The sequence below is a fragment of the Mustela erminea genome, chromosome 9 (genome assembly GCF_009829155.1).
Source record: "Mustela erminea isolate mMusErm1 chromosome 9, mMusErm1.Pri, whole genome shotgun sequence".
NCBI lineage: Eukaryota > Metazoa > Chordata > Mammalia > Carnivora > Mustelidae > Mustela > Mustela erminea.
This window is the reverse complement of record NC_045622.1, coordinates 55323658-55337586: the sequence shown is the minus strand read 5'-3', so window position 1 is coordinate 55337586 and position 13929 is coordinate 55323658.

Sequence of the window (13929 nt, the reverse complement as noted above, 5' to 3'; positions counted from 1 at the left end):
AAATATTTATGCAGCATTTGCCATGTGCTAGGCTCTTCGCTGTGTCCTGGGGAAAATAACAGTACAGGGAAATGACAATGGTTTTTGCAGTCATAGAAATTACAGTGGAATGGAAAATTTGAGATAAAGTAAGGCAGTTTCTGTCCAGGGGGATGAATGTTTTGTTGGGGAAGCTTGAGACCCAGTGGGTACTTGTAGGAGGTCCTACTGGCCCAGACTGAGAAAAGAGACCAAATAAAATATATTTCACTCCCTGAAATGAAGTGATCTAAATGGTTAGCTGAGAGATAAGTAGAAGTTAGCCAAGATGATGCCTGAAAATTGGCCCCAAGTCGAGTTTGCTTAAATGGTGTGTTCACCTGGAGGAATAGTGTAGGGAATACTGTGTAGTTGGGGGAGGTGAAGGGTTCCCTCTGGAATTGGAATTTTATTCCTGACAGTTAAGGATAAGACAGCAGCAGCTGACTGGGACCTAGAGGTGACTGAACAGTGATATAATAAAACTGACCTAGAGAAAGCATTTGAATAGGTGACCCGGAGGGACAAAAGAATGGAAAAAGGGTGAGATTAAAGGATAGCTCGTATTTCAGGTTGTAAATGTTCAGATAAACAAAGGGTGGTATTAATGGGAAAAACGAGTGTCAGATGACATGAAGTCTGATCTTGGTTTGGCCTTTTAGTATATGGTGTTAGTTAGAAATATTTCCTCTCTGAGACTGATTTCTCCATCTCCAGCCTGTATGTGTTAGACTACAGTTGACTCGAACAACACAGGTTTGAACAAGCACGGGTCCAACTTGTATGCAGATTTTCTTCAGTAAATATAGTACAATACTATAAATGTATTTTTTCTTCCTTACAATTTTTTAAATAATACATTTTTTTCTTTTCTGTAGCTTACTTTATTGTAAGAATACATGAATAATACATATAACATAATAAAAATGTGTCAATCAACTGCTTATGTTATCAGTAAGGCTTCTGGTTGACAGTGGGCTTTAGTAGTTAGGTTTTGGGGAAGTCGAAGTTACACTCAGATTATTGACTGGGTAGGGTGTCAGTGCCCCTAACCCCTACATTGTCCAAGGGTCAACAGTATTTGAAATGAAAGACAAGAAAGGAATGAATGCTACAGAACAGAAAGTGAAAGTGGTCGGACTAGCTGAATAGTATTCCAATTCGGTAACATTGTCATTTGAGCCCCAACCTGGCCAAAGCACAGAGGGTTTTAGGATCTGATGTTGAGCAGGTGAAGTCAGTAGTACCAGTTCTGTAAAGGGAACTAAGCTTTCTAGACTTAGAGCTCACTCCTCTAATTATTCATTGAATGTTTGTGGAGGAAAGTGGACTGTGATTTTTTTTTTTTAAGATTTTTTTTTTTTAATTTATTGACAGAGAGAAATCACAAGTAGATGGAGAGGCAGGCAGAGAGAGAGAGAGGGAAGCAGGCTCCCTGCTGAGCAGAGAGCCCGATGCGGGACTCGATCCCAGGACCCCGAGATCATGACCTGAGCCGAAGGCAGCGGCTTATCCCACTGAGCCACCCAGGCGCCCCATGGACTGTGATTTTTTACTTGGTTGCCTGTCTCTCTCCCTGCTCTTTGTCACGCTTCTGCTGTTAAAAGGAACTCAGAGAAGGCAAATGAAAAAATGAGCCTAGAGGAGCAGAACCCAAACCAAAACTAAGTGATTGCAAATATTCACATTTCAGGTCTCAGTGTGGGAATGATCTTTAGAAAACTGTAGTGGACATCTTTTGTCTTGTTTGACTAACACCCATCTTTTCATATTGGGACAGTAGCCTCCCTTCTGTTTAAACACCGGTTCCCCCACTCGAATTGTGTGATTCCTATAGGGGCTAGAAATCATAGTATCCCTCACTCTTGGCACAGAGGTAATGTGTCACTCAAGCCAGGGCAAGGGGAGATTTTGCAAATTGGAATTAAGAGAAAGAGTTCAATCCTTCTCAGACAGCAAAACTGAGATGGAGTCAGAAGCTAGTGGTAGCCATGTCCTTTGTTGCACAAGGAAGACTGACAAGAGAGGAAGGCTGGGATGGGGGGAGGGAGTCGGGGGGGAGGGAGGGGGAGAAGGAGGAGGCAGGTTACCTGTGGCATTATTGTGCCTGTTTCCATTTGTCCTCAAGACCCAGGTACAACTTTCCCTTTGTCACATGAGGGAATAAATTTGCCTTTTGACATTTTTGGGCTTCGGTCCCTGAAAACCAAAAAGTATTGCTTGACCCAGAAATCTTTGTTTTCTGTTGGCAGTGACTCCTTACTGTGTTCAGAGATAAGGCCGCTCCTGGTCCTGGGCCCCTTGTAGGTCCAGCTTCCCTGAAACAGCCCCTTACTTTTCCTGCTTAGTATTTTTACAGTTTACTAAGTGGTACTTGTAAATTGCTTCTCCTGGGGCTTGATTTTGGCTTCTCCAACTCTCGATTTCAGCTCAGGTCATGATCTCAGTGTCAACAGATTGAGCCTCACATCAGGCTCCATGCCGAGTGTGGAGCCTACTTAAGATTCTGTCTCTCCCTCTCCCTCTGTCCCCGCCCCGCCCCCACACTTGCATGCACACTCTTTTAAAAAAAATTGTTTCTTACAGTGCCCTTTCATGGTACACAGCATGTTTTGCATGAGGATACTGGGGTGGTGTGACTTGTTGAGAGTCACATGTTATGTAAGAGGTAGAGCAAGGACTTGATCCAGGATGTTCAATAAATACCAATAAATAAATAAATAAAATGGAGCTAGAGCCAAGCACCATTCTCGGGCCCAGGGTACAATGTTGAACAAGACACAATCTCTGCTATCATGAAGCTGATAAAACAGTGTGAATACAGACCGGTAACTAGGCACTTAGAATAAAGTGTGGTAAATGTAAACAAAGGGGGAATATAGGTTCCTTCTGGAGCAGATGAGAGTAGCACTACACCTGATCTGAGTTAGGAAAAACTCCACAGCAGGGTCACTGCCAGCCTTTATAGTACCTGTCTGCAAATCAGAAAAAAAGGTGCCCTTTCCTCAAAATACTTAACTGCCAACTGCCAGAAAATTGTAATAAAAATATATAAATCTGTAATATCTATTCTGCAATTGGCACACCCTAGTTATACGCAGTATACAACCTGCACGACTGTGTGTGGCACCCTGCTTCCCAGAGGAAATAATGTTTAAGCTGAAATCTAAAGGGCAAAAAAGTGAGTTAGCAGACTCTCTACCTGTAGGCCCCCTGCATATCCTAGAACTGAGTCTTCTGCCAAACAGGCCATTATTTATTTAGGCTGCAAGGCCCTCCTGTGGCTGCTCTTGTGTCCTCATGGACACTACATGCTTTCCCTTCCCTTTAGCCTGGTCTCCCAGGAAACCCAGAGCACTCACTCCCTGCAGGTCATACAATCTCCCTAGACCTATTTGTTTTCCAGATATTAGGTTAAGAGTTTGTGTTTCTGGACCGTAGCCCTCAGTGGTGCTTAATTCAAAAAGGAAGAAACCCCAAGAGAAAACCTGATCCTCTCTGGGAGGGGCTAGCCTGGAAGGTACAGTATTTGAAGGCCTGCCGATTGTGGAGCCTTCTCCTGATTGGCTGCTAATTATGCCATCCTCTTGACTGTGATTTTTGTTTTTTATTTTTAACTGTGGTGCTTAGCTCAATAGGAGAAATAAATGAGAAGGGAGCACAGAATCCTGTTGCTCTGAGAATCCTGAAATACTGAACCTGATAGCAATCTCACAGTATGCCTCCCCCACCCCAGCATTCTCATCTAAGTGAACATAAACAGCAAACTCAGACTTAAAAGGAAGTAGAGATGGCTTGTTTTTTTATAAGAGAAAAAGGAAGGATTCAGTAAAGGTCACGGACAGCACCATCTTCCTGGCTTTGGTAACCTTGGGGGGGTCCATGTGATTGCTGGAATGTATATGAATATTAGGTATTTTAGAACCAGCTGGCAGAGGAACTATTTTCCTTCCCAGATCATCTGCACCTCTATATAAAGATAGAACAGAGTCACATTTCGATGCCCTGGATGTCTTGATCATGAATTTAGCTCTGCTTTAGAGATGTTACTAGTCACCATTCCTACACTCTACTGCTTATCATAATGCTTGTTATATTGTGTTATGTTAATTATAATATAATACAATGTAATGTAATATATTACATTATATATACTATATATAATATAGTATATATAGGCATAATATATAATATATTATATTATATATACTATATAATACAGTATATATAGGCATAATATAATATAATATATAAGGCATAATATAATATAATGTAATATAACATATTACATTATATATACTATATATACTATAGTATTATAATTTATATTATTATATTATATTATTCCTGGGTTCATTGGAAATTCTTTTCATTCTATACTCCCTCCCTTTCATGACTCTCTGCAGACTCTTCCAAGATTAATTTAGGGAAGCTGTTAAAATCTTAGACTGTTCAAATGGAGGAACATTAAAGAATGTCTGGCCTAGTTCTGCAGATCACAGCTAAAGAGCACAGGCCCAGGGGGGCATTGAATGACAAAGGTCAGCCAGAGTGTTAGAGACAGAGTTTAGATGTCAAGCCTGGTGTTCTTTCCACCACTGACACTCTCTCTCTTGCCAGGTGATTAAGTTGGGATGAATTTTGGCATGGTTCTGGAAAACCCACTGTCTTATCTTTCTAGCTATAAATCCCTTTTTCCCAGTTCCTTCCTATTCCCTCCCTTGTCTCTCTCAAATTTTGAGTCCGATCCAGGAGCGGCAACAGGTGTTGGGCCTGCCTCTCGGCGAATCCTGAATCTTGGCTGGCAGGCTTCTGGGGGTGGAGCATGCCCTTGTGCCACCCGGTAGGCTGCCAGATCAGTTTCAAGGTCTCTCTGGTAACTTCCAAGGCCAATTCTACTAAAAGCTCCTTTTTCCTTGGAGCATCCAGTGATTAGCATGAGGAAAATCTTCAGGTCTCCTTGGAGCTACCCACGGGTGAGGGAGATTTTATTGCTAACTGCCTTGAGCTCCCTAAGGATTTTTCTCTTTTGTACTAAGCTTGACATAGTATTAATATGCAATAGAGGCTATTAAAACATGCCTCTTGGAGGGGCACCTGGGTGGTTCAGTCAGTTGAGCATCTGCCTTAGGCCCAGGTCTTGGTCCCAGGGTCCTGACCTGAGCCCTCCATTGGGCTCCTGCTCATTAGGGGGTCTGCTATTTGGTCCAACTTTCCAAAAGTCTATTTTTCATGAGGGTTTTAGGTCTCTCTTGGGAAGGAGCTTATCCTAAGGAAAGTGAGGAGATAGACAATGTGGGTCCAGAATGGACTCTTCAAAATTAAAGAGGAGTGAGTCTAGGTTCAGCATATCATGGACTGGTTTCCTGGCCTTGATGCAGCCCTACATCTGTGTCCCCACCATTGGCCCAAGCTTAGTAATTTATGGAGAGGAACAGGGGTGAGGAGGAATCAGCAAAATATAGAAAAGTTGCTTTACTAAAACTCTGAAGGGCATAAATGATACTTATTGGAAGCCCATGTGACGAAGTATAGCATGATAAGGGGAGAAAAGTAGTCTCTCCTCTGCACAATCCATGTAATGGGTGCTCTGTACTGTGGGCTCCTGAAGGGTCAATGTCACCTGGCATGTGAGAGTCACTCTCTGAGTCTCCCAAAAATTAAGAGGAACATTTCTCAAGGAGCTAGGGTAACTTTGTCAAGAGGTAGAGGCAAGAGCTTTTAAAACTACAACCAAATTTGAATCATAGAGTAGCAGAGCTGAGAGGAACTACAGAGATCATCTAGGCTGCTAATTCTCAAACTGTGTTTCAGAGAAATTCTCAAATACCTGGGGGAGGGGAAGGAGTGCTACAGACGAAATATAAATGTGTAGTAGGTCAAGGAAGGGAGAAATTGATTTGACACAAGAAGGTTTTCAATAAAAGCAAGAGGATGAGGAGATGAATTAACCATCTAGGTCAAATGGCTAATAGTTGGAGGAGCTAAGACAAGAATCATGACTTCTGGTTTCTTGTGTATGGTCATATGGGACTTTAGCTGTTACTTTTATAATGTGGTGGCTGTGAGCAGATTACTCAGAATGGAAAGAATTTTGGGGTCATGGTGTATGTTTTGTCCGTGTGTTCCTACTCCTGGGAGAGGGGCAGAGTGGATGTGACTTTTGAATGCAACTGGGTGACTTTAAACAAATATGCTCTTCCTGGAGTGTGGTTTTCATTATTTTTATATCCTCAGGCTCACAAATCAGCCGGGGCAGAGATGACGACAGAAAAGCCTAATGGAAGGAATATATTTGTTTCTAATTTAGAATAATAACGACCACACCCCACAGATCAAAATCAGGGAAACTTCCACTGCTCTGCAGCACTGTGTTCAGCATTTCCAAAAGAGTTCTAATATGCTCTTGAGAAGGGATTCCATATCAATACTTTGGGAGAATGTTTCATATTATATCCTTGTCTTGGAGACTAATGTTGCTCATAGAAAAGTCCCTGAAGAGCTCTGCAAAAGATGTCTATTTAATCTTAATCCAATATTTCGCAAACTTGCTTCCTGATGGAAACTTTTATTCATAGAATATCTATTATCGTACAGAACACACTTGTGAAATGCTGAGGTAAAGACTACTGACTGGGAGCGGAGGGGGTCTGGGTTGTGGTCCTGGCTCTACCACCCACTTGCATTTTTCATCATATTTGGACTTCAGTTTCCTCATCTGCGAAAGGAGAAGTTTGAAAGCAACGATCTAGAGAGAAACAGAGGACTACTGTTTATCACACACTGACTCTGTGCCACACACTGGCATGCCATCAAGGTCCTGACCTTAGAAAGGCCCCATGGTTGGTTTAATCACCTGTTACCATCTGCTCTCACCATCTTGAAATTATTCATAATATTTTAATAAGGAGCTCTGTGTTTTTTTCTGCACTGGGCCCCATAAATTATATAGCTGATCCTGTGAGGGTATGTGTGCATTTAGAGAGAGAAAGAGAGAGATTATCTCTAATACTTAATCTCTCAACTTCACATCAGTCTAGTGAGAATGTGTGTGTATTACTATTTGTGATACATAGATATTGAAGCTGAGGTTGAAAGAGGTCAAATAAATTACTCAAGTTCACATGAGGAGGGACCAGCACAGCCCGGATTCCCAGCTAGTCCACTGGGCTCTAACGCTCTTGCTTTTCCCACTAGACCAGCTGCCAGGGCAAACATTTGGAAATTCTAAGATTCTTTTGTTCTTCCAACTAGTAGCTCCATCTCAATCTTCCAATAACAGAAGAACTGCATTAATACCATTTGTTGTCTGAGGGACTGTCTGGCTAACTGAATTAGGGAGTGATGGACCAGATGTCAGGGAACACATGGCTGGGTGGCAGGGAATGAGTGGTTGTAGAAGTCAGACAGACATGGAGTCCAACAAACCTGATTCTGCCATTTACTAGCCATGTGACCTAGGGCTGTACTTCTGTGTCTCAGTCTGCCTCTTAAGTTATTATGAGGATTCAGGGACATAATGCGTTGCTTAACACATGGTAATCTCTCAAAAGATCATGACTATCTTTTTATTAACCTTTTTATTAACCACACTAGATTTGCTGTTGTGATATCAGAATACCAACTTTTTTTCTAGAGATTTTAATTATTTATTTGACACAGAGAGAGAGAGATCACAAGTAGGCAGAGAAGCAGGGAGAGAGAGAGAGGGAAGCAGGCTCCTGGCTGAGCAGAGAGCCCGATGCGGGGCTTGATCCCAGGACTCTGAGATAATGACCTGAGCTGAAGGAGAACACCAACTTTTTAGAACACCTTTGATTTATTCAATAACAAATGAAAGAACATTAGATTTCTTTACTTTTTTCTAAATCAGATCAAATTTTAATTTCTCTAATTCAAATCAAATTAAATTTAGCTTCACTTTCACTTACCAGGTTGGTGGGACATAACATTTCGGAGCTTTTGTTAGGATTCAAAAAACCTCAAGGCTTACGCAACCTGGGAAACGTGAGCAGCTGTGTTCAGCCCATTGTTGTCGTAGCTCATTGTCCAAGCAGGTGTGTTGCAGTCAGATGTATCTGGCCCAGTTGCTCAAGGCATCTACTCCTATTCTATACCTGGTCCCCAAGAGCTCCTGCATGGCTCCCAAAGCCATGGCTTGGTGTTCATTCCCCAGGTGTCCTTGTAGTCATCACTGTAGAGATACTGGCAGAGAGCCAAGTATGGATCCCTACCACCCCTCCATCCTCCAAGCAAGGCTTGCTTCCCCCTCCAAACAATCCAGCTTTGTCCATTCATGAAGGTACAGGTTGGGGGCTCAGTTATTAAGCAACTACCTTTGGCCCAGGTTGGATCCCAGGGTCCTGGGTTCAAGCCCTACATCAGGTTCCCTGCTCTGCAGGAAACCTGCTTCTCCCTCTCCCACTCGCCTTGCTTGTGTTCCTGCTTGTGTTCCTGCTCTTGCTCTCTCTCTCTCCATCAAATAAATAAGTAAAATCTTAAAAAAAAAAAAAAAAAGAACATATAGGTTGGAAACAGGGACCTCTAAATGTGTTCCCCTGAGGTAAAGAAAGCCTCCCAACTTACAAAGGACTAACTGTCTTTCCAAAAAGAGTACAAAGGAAAATTTTCTATGTCTTTTTACTAAGTCCACAGCAGAAAAAAAATTAACTGATTAATTCATTCGAGTACACCATGTTCTCAAACTTTTTCATCTTCTGGGAAGACTCCTGTAACCTATATCTCCCTTGGCCACTGTATTTCACACTGAAGCCTACATGTCTTCAGTAAAGACTGAAACTGGGGAAGTAAAGGGTTTGGGGAAAGAACAGGACTAGACGGAATATGTTGCTGATTCTCCCCATTTCTGGGTGAGAATTTTCACAACCAACTGTTTGGAATTCCATATTTCAGATCTTCCGAACCCCTTAGGAACAATGAGCCGTGGGTGGAAAAAACACAGACTTTGGAAGCCTTGATTTATAGGAGTATATTTATATGTAGTGGTGTTTGTATTGTAGAGGTCTTGGTAATAGGGTGTTGCAACAGGTTAGGACACTGATGTCCATGGAACAGGTAAAAGGACAGGAAGTGCTGGGTCATTGGGAAAACATTTTCCCCTAGTAGACACGGTTATGCTAGGTGTCTGCCAAATGAAGAGCAAAATTAGAATTTTGCTTTAATGTAGCAACAGAGCTCTAGACCTGTCGTGCCGGGCCCTCTAGTGGCTAGTTCGTATTCAATGAACATAATGCTGTTTTCTCTAGTCTCCATCACTGTCTTGTCTTCTTTTTGGTTTCGTTAGAACCACGAAGTCTTCCATCTATATTCTGCCCTCCCATCCCTCTATCATTACTGGCTCAGAGCTAGGGCACAGAGCTTGAGGGAAATATTGGTTCCTTTGGAAACAGACTGAAATGGAGAGTGGCATGCAGGTTTGGAGGGGAGTACCCCAGTAAAGAAGTGAGGAAGCAGGAGTGGGCAGAGAGAGAAGCTGTCTCCCAGTGTGGTTGCGGCTGAAGCCTCCGCTGATCCTAACGGGAGTTCTGGAGTTGAGATGGCACCTGACTCTTCCCAAACTGGTGCCATGGAACCAGAACTTTGTATCCCTGCATCAGTCTGTCATTAGTTGTGAGCCACGTCCAGGAGGGGTCCTAGCCTTGGATGAAATAGCTGTGACCCAGGACAGCATACAGTGAAAGGAAGAAGCTGGGAGCTGTCAGCAGCTCACATTCCCAGCAGCTGGGTGATTTAAAAGATCTGGGCAGAACACCACCGTATCCACTCCTGGGAGTTTGCATTCACATTCATGGGCTCCCTGAGGACTTTGTTCCTCTCTTTTGTCAGTTTTCCCTTGATTCCTGGAGGGAAAGCCCAGAAACGAAAAGTCAAGAGTCACAGATTCTAGCACAGACTCTTGTTGCATGATCTTAAGGATGTCACCTAAGTTACCGTGGCCTCAGGGCTAGGAAGAGAGTTCAACAACAATGCTTCATTTACATTTTACAAAGTGCTCTCACATCCACTTGAAATTGAATCCACTGAACCAAACTCTCTAAACTAAATGAGAAAATGGAGACAAAAAATAGTTTGAAAGACTGGAAGCACCCCACACACATGTGAGAGATTATATAACACAATACTCATCATAATGTTGATTTGTTCTCTAATTTATTGAACATCTACTTTGTGCCAAGGTTTCTCCTAGTTGATGGAGGCATAGAGATACATTAGACATGGTCCCTGCCTGTGCCTTTGCATTGTTTCTAGGAAGGGAAAAGACATGCCAAGAGAGTACAATGTGGTAAGTACTATCGAACCATAAACAGGGCAGTGCGATGAGTGAAAGAAGCCTCAGTTTCTGGGGAGGAGGAGCATAGATGGGGTCAATGTAAAGCTTCATAGAAAGAGAACGTTTTTATAGGTAGGAAAACTGAAGTGGGAGAGCTAATCCTTGCCTCCATGAAGGCAGAAACCATGCCTACCGTATTTGCTGCTGTGTTCTTAGAATCAAACACGTTGCCTTCATCTAGGCACTTAATAAGTATTTGTTGAACGAGCGAATAAATGATAAACCAAGAGCAGAACTGTAAGCCTGTAGCTGTTCCACAGAGCTCTTTTCAGATGTGCTTAAATAATACCATCCTCAGGGACGCCTGGGTGGCTCAGTGGGTTAAAGCCTCTGCCTTTGGCTCAGGTCATGATCTCAGGGTCCTGGGATCAAGCCCCGCATCGGACTCTCTGCTCAAGCAGGGAGCCTGCTTCCCTCTCTCTCTCTCTGCCTGCCTCTCTGCCTACTTGTGATCTCTGTCAAATAAATAAATAAAAATTAAAAAAAAATACCATCCTCACTCTGACTAAGGGAGGTGCAGCAGTGATTCACATTAGATGCTTTCTTGAGATTAAATTCTTCTAATCTCCCAGCAGATGCTGTGGCTGGTCTCTCTGTTCCCCTTGTCTCCAGCGTTCAGAGTCCGTGCCATGGGACTCAGGGACCCTCACCCAAGAGCTGTCCCAACTGGCTTATTATTCCCATAGAATTGTGACAACGTCCTCTCTTCTCTTTGTGGCATCTTAATTGGGGATGGAAGGTGCTGGGCAGGGATGAGATTGTGACTGCCCTATTTATTCCCTGAAGGAGAACAGAGAGGCCGGTCACAGTCTGTTGGGGGATTAGGAGGTTTAGATGTAAGAAAGCCATCTAATGTGACTCTCAAAGAAACCAGCTACAGACAGTGGGGAAAAAACATGGGCTTTAAATGTGGGCAAATCGGTGTTAACATCTAGACAGCCTCATGTATTAAATGAATGTTAAAGAAGCTATTTCACCTCTGAGCTTCTGTTTCCTCATCTATGAAATGGTGATTTAAAAAAAGTTAAGGGGTGCCTGGGTGGCTCAGTGGGTTAAAGCCTCTGCCTTTGGCTCAAGTCGTGATCCCAGGGTGCTGGGATCAAGCCCCGCATCAGGCTCTCTGCTCAGCAGGGAGCCTGCTTCCCCTCCTCTCTCTCTGCCTGCCTCTGCCTCCTTGTGATCTCTGTCTGCCAAATAAAATAAATAAAATCTTTAAAAAAAAATAAAAGTGGGGTGCCTGGGTGGCTCAGTTGGTTGGGCAACTGCTTTCGGCTCAGGTCATGATCCCAGGGTCCTGGGATCAAACCCCATGTCGGACTTCTTGCTTGGCAAGGTGCCTGCTTCTTCCTCTCCCTCTGCCTGCTGCTCTGCCTGCTTGTGTTCTCTCTCACTCTCTGTCAAATAAATAAATAAAATTAAAAAAAAATAAAAGAAAGTTAAGAGTGTTTGGAAAAGGTGAAATAAGGTAACATGGAAATTCCTAGCATAGTGCCTTTCAGAGGCTGTGTGCTCCTGGAAAACTAGTTTTTCTTCCCTTTTTCTTTCCTGATCACTAACTTCTGACTTTCCTACTCCCCAGGAGCTCATTCTCTGTCAGAGTTTAACCACTGCCATAGATGGGTTCTCTGATTTCATCCGGGCAGATCATATTCTTGGTTTCTTAGTGACACCTGAAAGAGGATTCTTTCTCCTATATAAGGTTGGCTGAAAGCCTTGGTTGGTCTATTTCCCTTATGCCTAAACCAATATCTTGGACATTACCATTCCAGGGAGAGATGAAACAAGACTCACTAATGCCAGAAAAAAATGAGCAAAAGTCACACTGCCAGGACAGGCTTAATTATACCCACAAGGCTCCAAACCCCCAACCCCCCCAAAACATGATCAAATCAGAGTAACAGCACTTCTTTCTCCTTTACAAGGCTGTATGTGTTTTCTAGTTGTTGTTGTTGTTCAAGGCCAGTCCTGGGGGAAAGAATGGGGAAGGTAGGGTGAAGACCATTAGCTGTCCTCCAAAATCCATTCATCCCTTCCGTAGAGATTCGGCTGGGATACGACTGCCCAGATAGAAACTTCATTTGCTGGCTCTCCTTGAAGTCAGTTGTGGTCATGTTATTAAGCCCTTATCAGTGGTTGTGAGCAGAAGGGATATAGGCAGATTTTGCCTTGCTTGTTAAGAGTAAATTTGTGGCTCTGGAATTCTGTTTTCTCTCTCCTCTCTATCTAGAAGTGCTCCAGGCAGAGTGCACTTGGAAGCTACCTGTTGAAGATGGCAGTCATTGTCCTTATTCCCTGAATGACTGAGTAGAGCAGAGCCATCCACCTACTGGAAATGCTGCCTTGGATCATACTAAATTCGACCTCCTAATCAAATCCTTATAGTTCTTCAAATCCTTCTTTAAATCTCCAGGAAACATCCACCAATTCTTCTCTCTCCTCTTCTTGACCATCACTTATAATATCTGTTCCCCATGTTTTCTTGTAAACTACATTTTTTCCTCTGTGGTACTGTTTGGTGTTACTTTGTTTTATTCTTTTTTTTTTTTTGGTGTGTGCTTCTTGTCTGTTTAACAGAAGGAGATCCTAAGAGGTGACTCCTTTGCTTCTGCTCCCATTTCCCCAGTAGTACATCTGTCATGGACACTGATGGAGCCCAAAGAGGCCCCCTTCCCCAGCTGCTGTGGGTGTTGCTGCCATCAGTTCGGAGCTGCTCCCTTCTCCAGAGATTTGGCTTCAGCCCAATGTGAGCATCCCCGGGAGGTCAAGTGCCCCCTCTAGCAGCCAGCAGCCAATGATGTGTGACATGGAGCAGAAAATGTTAGCCAAAAAAGGTGGAGCAATTCTGTGATGAATACTGAACTTCAGAACCTTCCCGAGGACTCAGGCGGTTGCAAACCTCTAACCAAAATAAGTTCCTTGCTTAGTTTTCTTCCACTGTGCTAGCCTGCTGTAAGCTCACATGTGCCACTTGTCTCCAGAGAATTGCTCTCAGCTGATGAGATCCTCCTTGCAACCCTCCCCGTGTCCCCTCTCCCCACCAGAGTGGGTCATAATCAATGCCTTACTGATACAGGGGCATAAAGGACCAGACCCCTGGCTTCAAGGGGGTATAATCCTGCTGTGCAGTTTGTGCCTCAGCCATGTAGACCAGTTCCCTGTTGATTAGACCAGGGCTAGACATGACCTGAGACACACTTTGTCCTTTCTCCCTTGCAGGTTTTTCCTGGAAACTGCCCAGTCAATAAATGCCTGTCTCAGACTCTCTTTCTAGGGAACCCAGCCTCAAGCTATCGGGATCGGTATTCTGCTATCATTTCCCCAGATCACTTTCCCATTCATTTCTGGGGACTATTCAGATCCACACCCTGGGTTGGGTGTGCAGTGGTGCCAAAATTGGGTTAAAGGTGGTGCGGCAGTTAGATGGAGAACCGGTGAACTCTACTGAAGTAATTGTAAGGGATACTTACTAATTATGGTTGTTATAAAGGTATTCCGAGCTAAATGAATTAATGTATAAAATGCTTAGACTACTAGCTGACATATAGTAAATGCTCGAAAGT